This window comes from Staurois parvus, unplaced genomic scaffold (genome assembly GCF_062004578.1).
Source record: "Staurois parvus isolate SC_StPar_1 unplaced genomic scaffold, SC_StPar_1.0 ptg000348l, whole genome shotgun sequence".
Lineage (NCBI taxonomy): Eukaryota > Metazoa > Chordata > Amphibia > Anura > Ranidae > Staurois > Staurois parvus.
In genome coordinates, this window is record NW_028318144.1 from 609990 (window position 1) to 629537 (window position 19548).

The window sequence follows — 19548 nt, forward strand, 5'->3', positions numbered from 1 at the left end:
TGATACCGATATTGGTGCCGATACGAAGTACTTGTACTCGTGCAAATGCTCTGATACTAAAACCGATACTTTCAAGTCCGGGTTCACATATATGCGGGGACTGATTTCAGTGCAATTTATAAAAAGAGTCCACTACAATTTCGTTCAGTGGTTCAGACGCTAATTTTTGAAGTGTATGACGCTGGAAATCGCACCTGAACCGGACTGAAAATCGTACCCGACTCTTTTTTTTTTAAATGGTACTGTGGCCTGGCCTGCACATGTGTGAACCAGCTCTATAGAAAGCCGGTTTGGTTTGCATGTCATGCGAATTGGATGCAGTTCAAAACGCAATATATAATAATAATTTAGTAATATAATAAACACATAAAGCAAACCACATAAAATGTATTTAGTATTAGATAAATATATTCGCTCATTTAATAATGTGTCACATGACACTAAAAATGGGTATCGGTGATTGGTATCAGCGAGTACTTGAGAAAGAGTACTGGTACTCGTACTCGGTCTTCTGTCTTTAACTAGTACCGGTGCGTTCCTCGCAAGCACTATCTACACCAGCTGCATGGGCAGCAGAAGATAATCATGCAGGGAAATGAGCGCAGCGGGGAACTGGGTTGTGGGGAGGGTGTAGTGAGTTTGTTTTTTTATTTTCTCTGAAAAGGTGAACACTTTAAACGGACCTCAAGTCCACCTCCCCACCCTTTGCCACTGCCATATTGGAAACTGCGCAGAGCCCTTCAGCACATCTGTGCATGCGCAGGCGATTTCTCACACGTGTACAAAGACGGCGAAGTCTTGGGACCTCCCTAGTTGACGTCATGGCGCCCAAAGCCCTGTGGTACATACGTGCCTGGCAGGCGTGTGCGGTTGCGGAACGTTAATACCATTTAACTTCAATATAGGCATTTGTGATGCGGTTTTAACGCTTGGCAAACGCCTATCAACCGCCTCACAACAACCACGCATTGAGCGTTTGAGGAGTGTTAACGCTTCCCAAACGCTATAGGGGCGTTTGGCAAGAGTTCGAAATAAAGTCAAGTGTGAGCGAGCCCTTAGGGTGATAGGTTTGCTTTCAACAGATAATTCAAAAGTCATTTGGGCCCAAATCTATCATCCTATGTACTAGGATGGCCTCCCTCCAATGAAACGTGGAGCTTGGGTTTGAAATACGTCAAGCAATCTGGTACAGCAAGCTTTTACTGTCTATCCCCTTTACTCCGGCCGCACACAAATGTGCGGCCTCCCAGGATCTGGGCCTAGACGCCGAGCGGCCGCACATTTGCATTCATGTAACAAAAAACATGTGCTGAGAGCGCGCGCCCTGCACACTCCCAGCACACATGTGCGGTACTCATGGAAAGGTCCCGGTCTGCTCTTTCGATCGGGACCTTTCCCGATCATGTGATGACGCGGTGGTCACATGATCCCTAAACCATGCCCCGCCTCCCAGCGTCTGAAACTCTTAAAGGGCCGGGAGGCGCCGGCGGGAAGGGGTTAATATAGTACTTTTTTTTTTTTTTACTTTTTTACTTTTTTTTTGCTGTATGGAGCCCATACTGCCACAATCTGGGAGCTCATATCACTTTTGATAGAATGTGCAGCTGCTTTTCTGCTTGGTTTTAGGTGTGGAACTAAGACTGGTCATACATTATACAATTTTCTTGAGATTTTTGCTTTAGATTTACCAAAAACCAGACAATATGAAGTCAAACCCAAACAACACTTTCAGCTGTTTCCAATTAGGCAGGCCCTTGCACTATGCAGGTATATCTAAAAGAAATTGGACGGAAAATTGTATAGTGTATGGCCAGCCTTAATATCTGAAAGGCTGTGTTCACACCTTTGTGTGGCGTTTCATGCTTTGACGTGCATTGCATTAAGGCAGGAGTCCTCAATCTCTTGAAGAACGAGGGGGCACCTAAGTAATTTGGTAACCAATCGTGGGCCACAATAAAATGTTCACGTTTTTGGGTTTTTTATTGTTATTTTGAATAGCATTTTCCTCCTGCAGCCGTAGTTGGAGGAATCCAGTATATAGAATTAATTCCTATATATGCCGCCCCTCCTGTCTAAGTGTAAAACAGAATGTGACAGGGAGGCTGCACAGGTCCCCTTGTGCATTACATAGTTACATAGTTAGTCTGGCTGAAAAAAGACAAAAGTCCATCCAGTTCAACCATATTAAGCAGGGGTAGCCATTGTGACCCCTGACGTGACACCGTTGGTTGTGGGGTAGTGGTACACACATGTCTCAGCTATGGGGTTTTACTGCCCCCCCCCCCCAAGCTGCAAATGTAAACAAGCCCTTTGTTGTCCTGAGCCCCTATAAGGCTGGTTTCACACTGATCAGTGGATGCAGCACACAGTGCACCTGCGATTTGCCATAGACTTCTATTATTTCTTGTGCGTGTGATGCACTTTTCTGAAAGCCCTCCAAAACTCCTGTATTCGGGCTTTTCGGCGCTCCTTCAGAATTCTCACCAAACCCGCAGGGTATAATAGTTGCCAACCCCAGGCATGCGCTTCCCTGGTTTGAGGTCAAGGGCCACAGGTTGAGCACCCCTGCATTAAGACATCCTTTTTGTTTTTAATGGCCTCTGAATGATCTTCTACACCACTGGCGGCCCTCCAGCTGTTGCCAAACTACAAGTCCCATGAGGCATTGCAAGATTGACAGTTACAAGCATGACTCCCAAAGGTAGAGACATGATGGGACTTGTAGTTTCTCAACAGCTGGAGGGCCGCCAGTTTGACACCCCTGCTGTACACACACCAATAAAAAAAAAAACACACCTGTGCTATTTGTAGGTATTTTGGAGGACTGCAACAGTCAGTGCATTCACATCTGTGCCCTATTGGGGGCGCTGAGAGGCAGGCACAATATTTCTTGTTCTATGTTACTGTATGTAAACAATACAGTTCTCTCTCCTGTCAGCTCCTGCACACTGATTTGTATGGCTGTGCACAGCAGAGCCATACAAAGCAGCGTGTTTACAGTTAAAAACACACACAGCTTACAGTAAAACAGCACACAGTTAACCCTTTGATCGCCCCTCATGTTAACCCCTTCCTGCCCAGTGTCATTAGTACAGTGTCAGTGCTTTTAATTGGCACTGATCACTGTATTGGTGTCACTGGGGATGTCAGTTCCCCCTCAGTGTCAGAATGCCCGCCGTAGTCCCGCTATAAGTCACTGATCGCCGCCATACTAGAAAAACATTTTTAAAAATTCCACTACATATACCGCCATTTGTAGACGCCAGGGGCGGACTGACCATTTGGAACACTGCCCGAGGGTCCAGGGTCAGTAGGGGGCCCCCATGAGATGCCCCTGGCACCTTTTTCATAGGCTTTTTTGAGTTTGGGCAAGGACACGGGCCCCACGATCCCCTATTTCCCAGGGGCCCCATGCGTTGTCAGTCCGCCCCTGGTAGATGCTATAACTTTCACGTAAACCAATTAATTTACACTTATTGGGATTTTTTTTTTTTTAGCAAAGGCATATAGCACAATACATTTTGGCCTAAATTTATAACAAATTAACATTTTTTTTTTATACTGAACATATTTAATAGCAAAAAATCAAAAATATTTTTTTTTGTGGCTAACATCTGGTCAGATAATGAAAACAAGTGGGCAATCACAATTCTGTAGCCCTTGTTGGAGAATGTAATATAGGAGGATTCTTAGGGGGAGATTTACTAAAACTGGAGCACACAGAATCTTGGTCAGCTGTGCATAGAAACCAATCAGCTTCCAAGTTTTATTTCAAAGGCTGGCCATACATTATACAATTATCTGCAGATTTTCTGCCCAATTTCCTTTAGATTTACCTTCAACTATGTAGTGCAAGGGCCTGCCTAATTGGATACAACTGAAAGTGTTGTTTAGGTTTGTCCTCCTATTATATGGTTTTTGGTAAATCTAAACCAAAAATCTGCAGATAATTGTATAATGTATGGCCAGCCAAAGGTTAATTGAACAAGCTGAAGTTAGAAGCTGATTGGTTACTCTGCACAGCTGTACCAGATTCTGTGTGATGTGCGCTAGTTTGTGTAAATCTCCCCCACCCTCCCTTTACCTAGGTTCACATCTAATGCAGGCCATAGACAGGTCGAAAACCGGCCGTTTTAAAAAAAAAAAAAAAAAAAATTGGTTGTTCAATAGGCCGACGTGACCACCAATGGTAAAAAAAAATCGTCCGATTTTCGTCCCGTCTACGGCTGGCATTTAATTACTTCTGTCCCTGCAGAGAGCTCTGCTATTATATTTGACATGAAAAAGTATTGTGGTTGCAACAATGTATCCATTTTGGATACAGATGTTTTTATTTGGATACAAATAGATACATTGTTGCAACCACAATACTTTTTCATGTCAAATATAATAGCGGTCTGGAATTCTTCTTCTTCCTCTTCTTCTTTTTCTTCTTCTTCTTCTTTTTCTTCTTCTTTCTTTTTCCTTTTTTCTTCTTTTTCTCCTTCTTTTTCTCCTTCTTCTTTTTCTTCTTTTCTTCTTCTTTTCTTCTTCTTTCTTTTTCCTTTTTCTCCTTTTTCTCCTTCTCCTTTTTCTTCTCCTTTTTCTTCTTCTTTTTCTTCTTTCTTTTTCCTTTTTCCTTCTTTTTCTCCTTCTTTTTCTTCTTCTCCTTTTTCTTCTTCTTCCTCCTCCTCTTCTCCTTCTTTTTCTTCTTCCTCCTCTTCTTCCTCCTCTTCTTCCTCCTCTTCTCCTTCTTTTCTTCTTTTTCTTCTTCCTCCTCTTCTCCTTCTTCTCTTCTTCCTCCTCTTCTTCTCCTTCTTCTCTTCTTCCTCTTCTTCTCCTTCTTTTCTTCTTTTTCTTCTTCTTCCTCTTCTTCTTCTTCCTCTTCTTCTTTTTCTTCTTCTTCCTCCTCTTCTTTTTCTTCTACTTCCTCCTCCTCTTCTTCTTCTTCTACTTCCTCCTCCTCTTCTTCTTCTTCTACTTCCTCCTCTTCTTCTTCTTCTTCCTCCTCTTCTTCTTTTTCTTCTACTTCTTCCTCCTCTTCTTCTTCGTCACGGCTCATGCGCAGAATTTTTATCGGTAAAACGATTTGCCCATCGTTGCCGGGGATATCAGCAAAATCGTCCGATTTTTTTTTTTCCAACTTTACCGATAAAAAAAATGTGCCAAAACCCCGTAAAACGGCCAAACAATTAACCCACGGTGCAAAAATCGGCTGATTTTTTTTTTTTTTTTTCGCCCGAAAAATTGGCCGATTTTCGACCCATCTATGGCCTGCATAAGGCTGGTCATACATTATACAATTTACTTTAGAAAATTGCTTTAGATTTACCAAAAACTATATAATATGAGGTCAAACCTAAACAACACTTTTTAAATCTGCCTAGCAACAAGTAAAATTAAAAGACCGCAATGCAGAAACGGCTGAAACGCAACCTGCATAGGTGTGAACCTAGCCTTCGTGTACTACAAAGACTGCGGCATACTACAGGGGTCTGCTGGGTCTCCCAGTGAATAAGAGAAATTAAAGTGGAACTTCACTCTCTCAATCAACATGGACTATTTTTTAATCCTTATGCTGCTAGCATTAGTAAATAGATAGGAAAGTATATTATATTTACCTGTATTAAACTTTTTTTTTTTTTCTTTTTACATTTCTTCAGTTACTTCCTAGTTTCTGGCCTAGGCAAATGATGATGTCATACATCCCAGGAGTTTTCAGGAGGGGTTTTCCCAGCTAAGCACACCCTCATGCCTGAGCTAAGGGCAGGAAGTAAATGCTACATGAATGATCTGCCCTTACTCAAAATGGCTGTGGTTAGACATGCTAGGGGTGTTTTTTTTTTTCAAAGTGGTTTCTCAGCAAAAAAAAAAAGCATGGACAATTACTAAAACTGGAGTAGCTCTGCGTAGAGACCAATCTGCTTCCAGTTTTTGTTGTGTTTTTTTTTTTTTTTTTTTTTGTTTGTTTTGTTTTGTTTTTTTGGGGTTTTTTTTTTTGTTTTTTTTTTTTCAAGTGAAAAAGCTGAAGTTAGAAGCTGATTGGCTACCGTGCACAGCTGCAGCAGATTTTGCGCTGTCTAGTTTTTAGTAACGATCTCCCATTGGTGGATGGGGGAGTTCGCTTTGAATAATAACTATGAATTAAGTCGCCTTTTTGGCTTGTGGTGCTCAGGCGCCGCGTCGTTCTGCTTTTAGGTTCCATGTTTTTCCGTTCGAGTCTTGAAGGCCCCGTGTGTCTAAGAGGTACAGCCTATTTGAATCTGGATCAATGATTCTCGGTTGCAGTAATACGGCAGTACTGAAAAGTATTTGCTTCAAATTGAAGAAGGTACATAGAAACCAGTTCCAATATCTGTTCTTTGGTAGTCTGTAGATTATTTTTTTTATTTTTTTTTTAGCAATCAGTGGCCTGTAGCCTTCCAGTGTTTATTTCCTTTACTATCATTTGACTGTTTTCCTCATCAGCTTTATTTAAAACTTTGTTCAGGCCAGAAATACATCAGAATATGGACCCTTTGCTGTATGTTAGAATGGAGGGGGAATTCAAATGTGGCTTTGTCATTCATTTTCATATTGATCAATTTGTATTTGTTTTTTGGTTTTTTTTTTGTTGTTTTTTTTACATTGTTCCTGTCAAAAAGAAAATGCATTACAACCTTTATCGTTAAATGTTAAAATCAAGCTGAACACTTCCATAGTGAAGCTTATGTGTTGCACTTGTTTTTCTAATTAAAGTGGAACTAAACTCTCTAAAGCAACATTAACTATTTTTAATCTTTGTGCTGCCAGCCGTAATAGGAAGGTATATTATATTTACTTTTTCAAACTTTTTATTCTTTATATTTCTTCAGTTGCTTCCTAGGTTCTTGCCTAGGCCAACATGGTGTAATACATCCCAGGAGTCTTCATGGGCATTTTTTTTTTCCCTTTCTCAGCTAAGCACACCCTCCAAGTGGATCATATTCGCTTTTATTACATTTTTTCAGTTACTTCCCAGGCAAATGTCATCCATCCCATTAGTCTTCAAGAGAGGAGGAGGGGCTTTTTCAGCTAAGTACACCCTCCAAGTGGATCATATTCGCTTTTTTTTTTTATTACGTTTCTTCAGTTACTTCCCAGGCAAAAGTCATACATCCCAGGAGTCTTCAAGAGGGGAGGAGGGCATTTTTCAGCTAAGCACACCCTCCAAGTGAATCATATTCGCTTTTATTACATTTTTTCAGTTACTTCCCAGGCAAAAGTTATACATCCCAGGAGTCTTCAAGAGTGGAGGAGAGGCTTTCTCAGCTAAGCACACCCTCCAAGTGGATCATATTTGCTTTTTTTTAAATTACATTTCTTCAGTTACTTCCCAGGAAAATGTCATACATCCCAGGAGTCTTCAGGAGGGGCTTTCTCAGCTAAGCAAACCCTCCAAGTGGATCATATTCACTTTTATTACATTTCTTCAGTTACTTCCCAGGCAAATGTTATACATCCCAGGAGTCTTCAAGAGGGAAGGAGGGGCTTTCACAGCTAAGCACACCCTCCAAGTGGATCATATTTGCTTTTTTAATTACATTTCTTCAGTTACTTCCCAGGCAAATGTCATACATCCCATTAGTCCTCAAGAGAGGAGGAGGGGCTTTCTCAGCTAAGCACGCCCTCCAAGTGAATCATATTTGCTTTTTTTACATTTCTTCAGTTATTTCCCAGGCAAATGTCATACATCCCAGGAGTCTTCAGGAGGGGGAGGAGGGGCTTTGTCTGCTAACCACACCCTTCAAGTAGGTTATATTTACTATTTTATTGACATTTCTAAAGGTACATCCTGGTTTCTTGGCCTAGGCAAATGATGTCCTACATCACAGGAGTCTTCAAGAGGGGAGGAGGGGGCTTTCTCAGCTAAGCACACCCTCATGCTTGCATGTCTGAGCTAAGTTCAAATGAATTCCAGGAAGTAAATGCTACATGAATCATCTGCCCTTACTTAAGATGGCTGCTACTAGAAATGGTAGAGGGTGTTTTTCAAAGTGATTTCGCAACAAAATAAAGCCTGGAGACATGGGTAGATGGGGGAGTTTGCTTTGAATATTAAAAATAAAACCAATAGCGGTTTTCACTTTGTGGTGCTCAGATAGTTTAGTTCCACTTTAAGGAAGAAAATAGGAAAGATGGATTTACTAAATTTATTCACACAATCAAATATAGGCAGTCTTCAAATAAACAGGCTTCCAACAATAGGTGCCAGAAGATTGATCCAAAAATACATAAATGGGACCAGGCCATAAGCCGAAAGAGTCCAACACAAGTTTAACTCGTCACAATTGGACCATAAAAGTATCTAACGCATTTCAGGGGCTAAAACACTTCCCCTTCTTCAGGGCATAGAAGATGCTGAATGGACTAAACATGAATCTATAACCATGTAGGATCTATATTCAATATGAATTGAATTTTGTGGTGCAAGGGGTGACCATTGGCACTGCATCCCCTGATTTCTCTGGCTGCACAGAGAGCGGAAATACTAATGTCCAGTGATGTGCCCAGGCCTATGCTGCTCAGCTAAAACTCTTAAATAGTATGGGACTTTCAGGGTGCCTTAACAGTCCCATACTGATTAATGAATTGATCTGACTATATTCAATCTGGGAGAAAAAAAAAAAAAGCTCTCCTTTAGGTCTGAAAGAAACTCCATGTAATCCGTGATTTCCACTCATTTCATTGTTACTTGCAGCACTAAGGGAAAGCTTATATATCAAAGTGAATAGGTGCAGCGCTAGATAATGATGAATATATACGGTATATACTGTATTATACAATTTTAGCAAGTGCAAAAATAGATAATCTTACCTAATGGTGATTATTAGTGACTAGATAGTGCAAGGTGATAAAATCGTGTGGATCCTGAGGGATCCCAAATCCAGGTGTGCGGGTGTCCTGATCCGGGAGTGATAGATGATGTGATTCAAATGAATGAAATACGCCAGTGGTGGGCAACCTTTTTTTTTCAACTGAGCCAAATCTCGCCAAAACCACGATTGAAATTTATTTTGAGAGCCACATTTTTAAAACTGAAAATACATCTCCCATATAGTAATTCATCCCCCATAGAGTAATTCATCCCCCATAGAGTAATTCATCCCCCATAGAGTAATTCATCCCCCATAGAGTAATTCATCCCCCATAGTAATTCATCCCCCATATAGCAATTCATCCCCCATAGCAATTCATCCCCCATATAGTAATTCATCCCCCATATAGTAATTCATCCCCCATATAGTAATTCATCCCATATAGTAATTCATCCCCCATATAGTAATTCATCCCCCCCATAGTAATTCATCCCCCATATAGTAATTCATCCCCCATATAGTAATTCATCCCCCATATAGTAAGTCCCCCATATAGTAATTCATCCCCCATATAGTAAGTCCCCCATATAGTAATTCATCCCCCATATAGTAAGTCCCCCCTGTGTCAATTCACTTACCTTTGCTCCGCGCGTTCCTCTCGCCGTGCTTCCCGCGCCGTTCTGGTCTTCAGGGCGGACTGTGAGAGGAGAGGAGTTCGTCACGCTGCCCCGCCTACATCCTGGCTGCCCCGCCTACATCCTGACAGCTGCAGAGTCCTGACTTTTGGGGCGGCCGCCCGAGAGGAGGGAGGGGAGCAAGCGGCCGTCCGAGAGGAGGGAGGGGAGGGGAGGGGAGGTGAGGGGGCGGCCGCCCTGCACACGCCCGTCCGAGAGGAGGGAGGGGAGCGGGCGCCCGGCACACAGAAGAGCCGCATTTAAGCTTGTAAAGAGCCGCGGCTTGCCGACCACTGAAATACGCACTTACCAGAAGTGCGTTTAAAATACGCAATATGAAATCTTGCGTCATCAAGCAGTAAATAGGTCATCCGTTCCCAGTTCAGGTCACACCATGAATCACCATCCAGGCTCATCAGCATAAAGGTTCCCTGCTCCGTTAGCATGTATCACCATCTGGGGTCATCTCTTTTCTGTATGGGCGCTGCGAATGACGGCACTCACACGGAGAGCCCAATGAGAGACCACGTAGCGCTGGTGGCCATCCTGAATACATGGTCAGTACCTTTTTATTGCTATATTATTGATTGTACCCACTATCTAGAATAAAGGTACCTTATACAGTATCACGCTATGTGGTCTCTCATTGGGCTCTCCGTGTGAGTGCCGTCATTCGCAGCACCCATACAGAAAAGAGATGACCCCCAGATGGTGATACATGCTAACGGACCAGGGAACCTTTATGCTGATGAGCCTGGATGGTGATTCATGGTGTGACCTGACCTGGGAACGGATGACCTATTTACTGCTTGATGACGCAGGATTTTATATTGCGTATTTTAAACGCACTTCTGGTGAGTGCGTATTTCATTCATTTGAATCACATCATCTATCACTCCCGGATCAGGACACCCGCACACCTGGAATTGGGATCCCTCAGGATCCACACGATTTTATCAGCTTGAACTATCTAGTCACTAATAATCACCATTAGGCGATATCTATTTTTGCACTTGATAAAATTGTATAATACAGTATATACCGTATATATTCATCATTATCTAGCGCTGCACCTATTCACTTTGATATATATCGTACTGGAGGTTTTCTTGTGGTTACCTTTTTGGTGTTCCAGCAGCTTGATCTTTTTTTCTCTAAATCTAAAGGTAGCACTCGCTTAGCATCCCTTTGTTGTACTAAGGGAAAGCTTGTCCCCATTTTAAATATAGTTCATATGTAGACTGGCACAAACTTCAACTAAAAATATTGGCATCCTCCATATAGGCCCTCTGTGTCAGGGCTTATTAGAGGTAACGATGGTGGCCAAGTCTGAGCCCTGATGAAGGAGGAGTGTTGTGGCCCTTGAAACGTGTTTGATATATACAGGTGCATATTAATAAATTTGAATATCAAAAAGTTAATTTATTTCAGTAATTCAATTCATAAAGTGAAACTCATATATGATACAGATTCATTACATACAGAGTGATACACTTCAAGCATTTCTTTCTTTTAATTTTGATGATTATGCCTTACAGCTAGTAGAAACCCAAAATTCAGTGTCTCAGAAAATTAGAATATTGTGAAAAAGTTCGATATTGTAGCCTTATGGTGTCACACTCTAGCTCATTAATTCAAAAAAACCTGTAAAGCTTTCCTGAGCCCTTAAATGGTCTCTCAGTCTGGTTCAGTAGGTTACACAATCGTGGGTAAGACTGCTGAATTGACAGTTGTACAGAAATATTGTCAGTGACGCCCTCCACAAGGAGTTGTAAGTCACAAAAGGTCATTGCTAAAGAAGCTGGCTGTTCACAGAGTGAATCCGTGCATAATGATGGAAAGTTGAGTAGAAGGAAAAAGTGTGGTAGAAAAAGGTGCACAAGCAACTGGGCTAACCACTGCCTTGAGAGGATTGTGAAGCAAGGCCGTTCAAGAATTTGGGGGAGGTTCACAAGGAATGAACTATGGTTGGTGTCCGTGCTTCAAGAGCCATCACTGCCTTGTGGACATCCTTCCCAGAAGAGTTGTTATAGCTGCGAAGGGTGGGCCACCTCAATATTGAACCCTATGGACTAAGACTGGGATGGCATTAAAGTTCATGTGTGTGTAAAGGCAGGTCGACCAATACTTTTGGCAATATATATTTGTCTTTCTTAATAAGGCTTGGGTCACACTAGAAACCTATGTGTTATATTGCATTGGCATTCCTTGGATGGCAGAACGCAGGTTAGCACCCCCAAATTGCAGCATACAGAACATCAGCACAACACACGAAAATGTAACAAAATGGTGTAATGAATGCTGTTAAAAGTAGTGTTTTATTTTGTCCACTTAAAAATGTAGCAAGATACTTGGCATCATATGGAGGAGAACAGGTTGCAAAGTTCTGTTCACATGGGGGTCAGTTGGTAAAACTGCAGCCCAGTGCCCATATTTACCACCACCTGACCTATTTCCTGAGCAGTTATATCTATTGTTCCTATCACCAGGTGTTTGTCTTCAATATGTTTACATACACAAAAGTGAAAAAGTATTTGCCCCCTTCCTGTTTTGTTTTTTTTTTTTGCATATTTATCACACTTAAATGGTTCAGATCGTAAATGTTAACATTACACAAGGATAACCTGAGTGAATACAAATATTACACAAAACTGAGTGAATACAAAATGCAGTTTTTAAATGATGAACTTGGAACAGTGGTAAACCTTCCCAGGAGTGGCCAGTCTACCAAAATTACTCCAAGACCACTACGACAACTCATCCAGGAGGTCATATAGAACCCAGAACAACATCTACAGAACTGCAGGCCTCAGTTAAGGTCAGTGTTCATGGTTCAACAATAAGAAAGAGACTGGGCAAAAATGGCCTCCGTGGGAGAGCTCCAAGGCCAAAGCCACTGCTGCCCAAAAAGACCACAAAGGTTCAGATTATATTTGCCAAAAAAAATCTTGATCATCTCCAAGACTTTTGGGCAAATATTCTGTGGCCTGATGAGACAAAAGTTGAACTTCTTGGAAGGTGTGCATCCTGTTACATCTGGTGTAAAACTAACAGCATTTCATAAAAAGAACATCATACCACCAGCCAAACGTGATGGTAGTGGGATGGTCTGAGGCTGCTTGGTATCTTCAGGACCAGGACAACTTGCCATAATTGATGGAAATATGAATTCTGCACTCTACCAGAAAATTCTGAAGAGGAATGTCCAGCCAGCCCTCAGTTTGTAACCTCAAGAGCACTTGGGTTATGCAGCAGGACAAAGATCCGAAACACACCAGCAAGTCCAACTCTGAATGGCTCAAAAATAAAACACAAATCTAAGGTTTTGGAGTGGCCTAGTCTTAGTCCAGACTTACATCTGATTGAGATGATGTGGCATGACCTTAAACAGGATGTTCATGCTCAAAAACCCTCCAATGTGGCTGAATTAAAACCATTCTGCAAAGAAAAAATGGGTCAAAATTCCTCCACAGCAATGTGAAGAACTCCATGCCAGTCATCGCAAACGCTGGATTGCAGTTGTTGTATCCAAGGGTGGGCCAACCAGTAATTAGGTTTAGGGAGCAATTAGTTTTTCACACAAGGCCAGGCAGGTTTAGACAGATCATTTCCCCTAATTAAATTCATCATTTAAAAGCAGCATTTTGTATTTACTCGGGTTGTCTTTGCGTGATATTAAAATGTGGTTGATGATCTGAGTCATTTAAGTGTCACTAATATGCAAAAAAAAAAAAATCAGGAAGAGGGCACATACTTTTTCGTAGCACTGTACTTACGGACATTGAAGTGGAGCAGCATTATGTTTGGCCCTCCACAACAGTCCTAGTTTCTCATGTGAGCCCTTGGAAAATGAATTGCCCATCCCTACTGTAGATGGATTTAATCCCCTTTTGAACAATTTTCTGTATAGTCCAACATGCTAAACACTCCTTCCACCTGCCCTCTCTTCCTCAGCATTGTACTCCCATCTACTGTGGCCTCTTCTCTTTTGCCTGTTTACTCCCCCTCTCTAAGACACCATTCTGAGCTCCCCTTCCCTACTGTGATTGTAGTCCAGGTCACACCGCTCAGAACCAAATCTGATCACTGTACTGACTGCTGCAAGAAGGTTTCCTGACTTAAAGGATTTAGAGTGCCCAAGGAAGAAATGGGGGGCTGCAGCTAACCCCTTCACGCCTAGGTCGCACAAATATGCAGCCTCACAGAACTGGGCTTTTTTCCGTGGGGCCACATATTTGCGCACCTGTCTTTGTGCTGGGAGCATGGATGGACTTATTGCACAGGTGACAACCTATCACGGGACCACGCTTGGAGTCACTGAGCTCCTGAGAGCGACCCATTCTTTCACAAATGTTTGTAGAAGCAGTCTGCATGCCTAGGGGCTAAATTTTATGCATCTGTGGCCATGGAGGTGATTGGAACACCTGAATACAATGATTCAATCCCCTCATGTTTTGCATTGTATTGGTATTGTTCTGTCACATGTTCTGTCCCCCTTTGTAATGTACAGCACTGAGCGAACCATTGGCGCTTTATAAATACTGTATAATAATAATAATTTGGATGGGTGTCCCAATACGTTTGGCAATATAGTGTAAGTAAGCATATGTCATACCTTTTAGACCTCTGTGGAAGCAGAAAATCACTCGCTAAGCAATAGTGCCATTCACAGAATGCCTCGTATTTTTCTCAATTAATGCAAAGCTTTTTCTGACTGTGTGGGCTTGAGATTGTGATCACTGCCCCGCCTCTCCACCTCATCCAGTCTGATAATGCCTTGCATTCCTTGAGAAAAATGCAGGGCACACATGCCAAGTGCGTTACCCCCTGCGCTTACAGAATGTAGCAGAGCAGCTTCTCGACATGGGACTTGGAGGACAGCGATGATCACTGTAGTAACAGTGCCTATCAGGGGCGGACTGACCATTTGGAAACTCGGGCACTGCCCGAGGGCCCGGGGTCAGGGGGCCCCATGAGATGCCCCTGGTACCTTTTTAATAGGCTTTTTTGAGTTTGGGTAAGGACACAGGGGCCCCATGATCCCCTATTGCCCGGGGGCCCCATGAGTTGTCAGTCCGCCCCTGGTGCCTACTACGGTACTTTTCTCCTTTCACAGTTGTCTCACAGGTAGAGCATTTACAAACTTCTATGTATGTATCCAAGGTGGACCAATGTACCTATACATTAAAACTGATACCTATAGTTGAGCTTTAATCAATATGGCTTTGGCAAGATGTTTATCCAAGGATACTGATTACTCTGTAACTTGTACTTTTAAAATGCTAATGGAAAGGCCTTTATCTACATCCAAATGAAGGAAATCCAGAATGGATGGAATATCCAAATTACAAATGTTTTGCATAGCACACCAAGGGCACCTTGCAAACGTTACCATAAATTTAACATGTAACCGCGTTATGACTACTAGTAGTAGGGTAGCTTTAACCCTCTCTGATCATTCCTTAGCCCTGAGGAGCTCCCAGGACCAAGGCCCATAAAGTAGCAGATCTCCATAAGCAGAGAGCATCCATAAAGGACCTATAGACAGACAGCGGAGCTGAAAGCCATGCCCTCCATGGCCCCATGGGCTTATCCGTATTACTTTTCCCTTCTGAAAGGCAAATTTCAGATTGCTAATGGTAAGATTAGGAGAGGGGGAATGCATAAGCCAGTTGAAGTCCTATTTCTGGGCCAGTCCACCCTAGAGATCGCTGGTCCTACCTCAGGGAGAAGTAACTTATGACCTTCTGGTTTCATTTGGAGGCAAAGAAATCTACTTGGGCTAATTTCTATTATCTGAGAAAAAACTTGCGACTTGATTTCCTGTTCACTCTGGAGAATCTGATGACAGCTAAGAAAATTTGCCGCTGAATTTAGGGAGCAAAGCTGATCCCAAGGAATCAAAAGAGTAGCTGATGTCATTAACCGTAACCGACCGGCTCAGCCCTACCTTAGTTCCTCTGATTTGGGTAAGCATCTTCAAGATTTTCTAATTCCTAAATGAAACCTAGGAAACCAGGTCTACTTCCAATTCCAGGAAGACGACTGACTGAGTCAGGGACAAAGAGGGCTTTTCTAAATTTATTAACCAACCAACCCAAGCTTGGAAGAGTTTCCAGAACAAACTGGAGATTTGAAAGTCATTTTCCTTTGCCTTTATGAAGATCGGGAATCGCTGAAATCTGGAGTCTCAGGTGCGCCATGACCTCTGCTGTAATCTTAGTAAAGATTCTTGGAGCTGCCAAGAGGCTGAAGAAGGAAAGCTCAAAACTGCCAATGAATCAGACCCTTCCTGAATCTGATCATAAACCTCAAGAACTTCTTGTGCCAAGGATTCACCCTTGAACATGCAACCCAGAGAAAGCATGAACATGTCTTTCTGTAGAATATTTTCACTGGGTAAAAAAATCTCCATACAGAACATCTTGTACATTTGGAAGCTGTTTGGGCAATGTAAGTTTATATAGTATTTAACCACTTCAAGTCCGGACACTGTCACCCCCTTCCTGTCCAGACCAATTTTCAGCTTTCAGCGCTACCACACTTTGAATGACAATTGCGCGGTCATGCAACACTGTACTCATATGAATTTTTTACCATTTTGTTGAGACAGATAAAATTTTATTTTGGTGGTATTTATTCACCACTGGGATTTTAATTTTTTTTTTTGCTATTTAAAAGTTAAAACATTTTGAAAAAAAAGTGTTTTTCTTATAAAATTTTGCAAATAAATAATTTTTCTTCATAAATCTTGGCCAAAATTTATTCAGTTATCTTTTTAGTAAAAAAACAGTTTATAACCAAAAATTATAATTGTTCAAAGATTTTTTTCTATTTTTATTTTATTTTTTTCTATTTTTTTTTTTTTACATAATGTCACCCTAGCAGTACTACTTGTGGGGTTTTTTTTATTTTACTGATTGCTTTTACACCCATAAAGGTTGTAAAAGCAATCATTTCTCCTTCTCTCTGGCTGCATTCCTGCAGCCATTGAGAAATACTGTGTGAGCTGTGATTGGTCACAGCTTGTTACATGGTAGAAGGCTGTTGTAAATAGCCTTGTGCCATGTGACCTCTGTGATCATTCACAGATTTCACACGTAGTAAGCAATGATGTCAGAAGTGACATCTTGCGTACTACTCTTCATGTGATCACTGATTTGTCAATCAGTGATCACATGATCGGGACCTCACACAGAGGTCCCGTACCACGATCGGTGTTCCACTGTATCCTCCGGACACCGCGGGCACCAGATCGTGGTGCTGCGCGCTCCCTGGGAGCGTGCACAAGCAGGGGGCGGGTAGGCCGTTTATAAACGTCCACCTGCCCCTGCACTACTCCCATCCGGCCATTAATGTACAGTCAGGTCCATAAATATTGGGACATCAACACAATTCTAACATTTTTGGCTCTATACACCACCACAATGGATTTGAAATAAAACGAACAAGATGTGCTTTAACTGCAGACTGTCAGCTTTAATTTCAGGGTATTTACCTCCAAATCAGGTGAACAGTGTAGGAATTACAACAGTTTGCATATGTGCCTCCCACTTCTTAAGGGACCAAAAGTAATGGGACTGAATAATAATCATAAATCAAACTTTCACTTTTTAATACTTGGTTGAAAATCCTTTGCAGTCAATTACAGCCTGAAGTCTGGAACGCATAGACATCACCAGACGCTGGGTTTCATCCCTGGTGATGCTCTGCCAGGCCTCTACTGCAACTGTCTTCAGTTCCTGCTTGTTCTTGGGGCATTTTCCCTTCAGTTTTGTCTTCAGCAAGTGAAATGCATGCTCAATCGGATTCAGGTCAGGTGATTGACTTGGCCATTGCATAACATTCCACTTCTTTCCCTTAAAAAACTCTTTGGTTGCTTTTGCAGTATGCTTTGGGTCATTGTCCATCTGCACTGTGAAGCGGCGTCCAATGAGTTCCGAAGCATTTGGCTGAATATGAGCAGATAATATTCCCGAAACACTTCAGAATTCATCCTGCTGCTTTTGTCAGCAGTCACATCATCAATAAATACAAGAGAACCAGTTCCATTGGCAGCCATACATGCCCACGCCATGACACTACCACCACCATGCTTCACTGATGAGGTGGTATGCTTAGGATCATGAGCAGTTCCTTTCCTTCTCCATACTCTTCTCTTCCCATCACTCTGGTACAAGTTGATCTTGGTCTCATCTGTCCATAGGATGTTGTTCCAGAACTGTGAAGGATTTTTAGATGTCGTTTGGCAAACTCTAATCTGGCCTTCCTGTTTTTGAGGCTCACCAATGGTTTACATCTTGTGGTGAACCCTCTGTATTCACTCTGATGAAGTGTTCTCTTGATTGTTGACTTTGACACACATACACCTACCTCCTGGAGGGTGTTCTTGATCTGGCCAACTGTTGTGAAGGGTGTTTTCTTCACCAGGGAAAGAATTTTTTGGTCATCCACCACAGTTGTTTTCTGTGGTCTTCCAGGTCTTTTGGTGTTGCTGAGCTCACCGGTGCGTTCCTTCTTTTTAAGAATGTTCCAAACAGTTGTTTTGGCCACGCCTAATGTTTTTGCTATCTCTCTGATGGGTTTGTTTTGTTTTTTCAGCCTAATGATGGCTTGCTTCACTGATAGTGACAGCTCTTTGGATCTCATCTTGAGAGTTGACAGCAACAGATTGCAAATGCAAATAGCACACTTGAAATGAACTCTGGACCTTTTATCTGCTCATTGTAATTGGGATAATGAGGGAATAACACACACCTGGCCATGGAACAGCTGAGAAGCCAATTGTCCCATTACTTTTGGCCCCCTAACAAGTGGGAGGCACATATGCAAACTGTTGTAATTCCTACACCGTTCACCTGATTTGGATGTAAATACCCTCAAATTAAAGCCGACAGTCTGCAGTTAAAGCACATCTTGTTCGTTTCATTTCAAATCCATTGTGGTGGTGTATAGAGCCAAAAATGTTAGAATTGTGTCGATGTCCCAATATTTATGGACCTGACTGTACATGGACCAGACGGGAAGTGGTTAAAAGGAAATTTCCTGAAGGCTACTTGACTAGATGAATGTCGGAGTAAAAAAAAAAGTGTTCTGCTGGTGCCTGCTTCATCACCTTTTTGTTCCAAAGCTGGTCTATGATGAGGTGAGTCAAGATGTTGGGCATATTGTAACCATGCCTTTTTGTTGTATTGGCACAGTAAATGCTTCTTTCTGGCAGCTTCACCATGCAGCTCATTTTGGTTCAAGTATCGTATTGTGCTCTTTAAAATAACTCCCGTCTTTTTCCAGAGCAGCCTGTATTTTTTCCTGAGGTTACCTGTGGGGTCTTCTTTGTATCAAACTATTTTTCTGGCAGTTCTGGCTGCAATCTTTCTTGGTCTACCTGACCTTTACTTGGTATCAAGAGATCCCCAAATTTTCAACTTCTTAATAAGTGGTTGAACAGTACTGAATGGCATATTCAAGGCTTTGGATATTTGTTATATAATTTTCCATCTTTATAAAGTTCCATTACCTTGTTACACAGGTCTTTTGATAGTTCTTTTCTGCTCCCCATGGCCCAGTATCAAGCCTGCTCAGTGCATCCACGTGAGAGCTAACAAACACATTGACTATTTACACACTGACACTAACTGCAATTTAAAAAGCCACAGATGTGGGAAATGAACCTTTAGGCTCCATGCACACGGGGCGTTTTAATAACGCTGGTAACATTAGCTGTGTAAAGTCACATTCAAAATGTGAGTTTTTCAGCGTTTTTGCATTAGCTTTTAGTGGCATTTTGCTGCTTTTTTTCATGTTTGCTTTTTATATGTTTTATTTGACCCAAAAAAAATTTTATCAAAAAAAGTCCAAAAACGCTGGTTTGCCACGATTTACCATGTTTTTCAGTGTTAGAGCGTTTTTACAGCTAAAAAACTCCCTAGTCCTGGGGTTTTTTCCAGCCAAAAAACACCCCTGCCAAAAAAAACGCTGATTCCAGTCTATGTGTGGATGGACACATAGGATAACATGCTGGGGGGTTTACTGGCTGTAGAAAAAAACGTCAAAAGCCA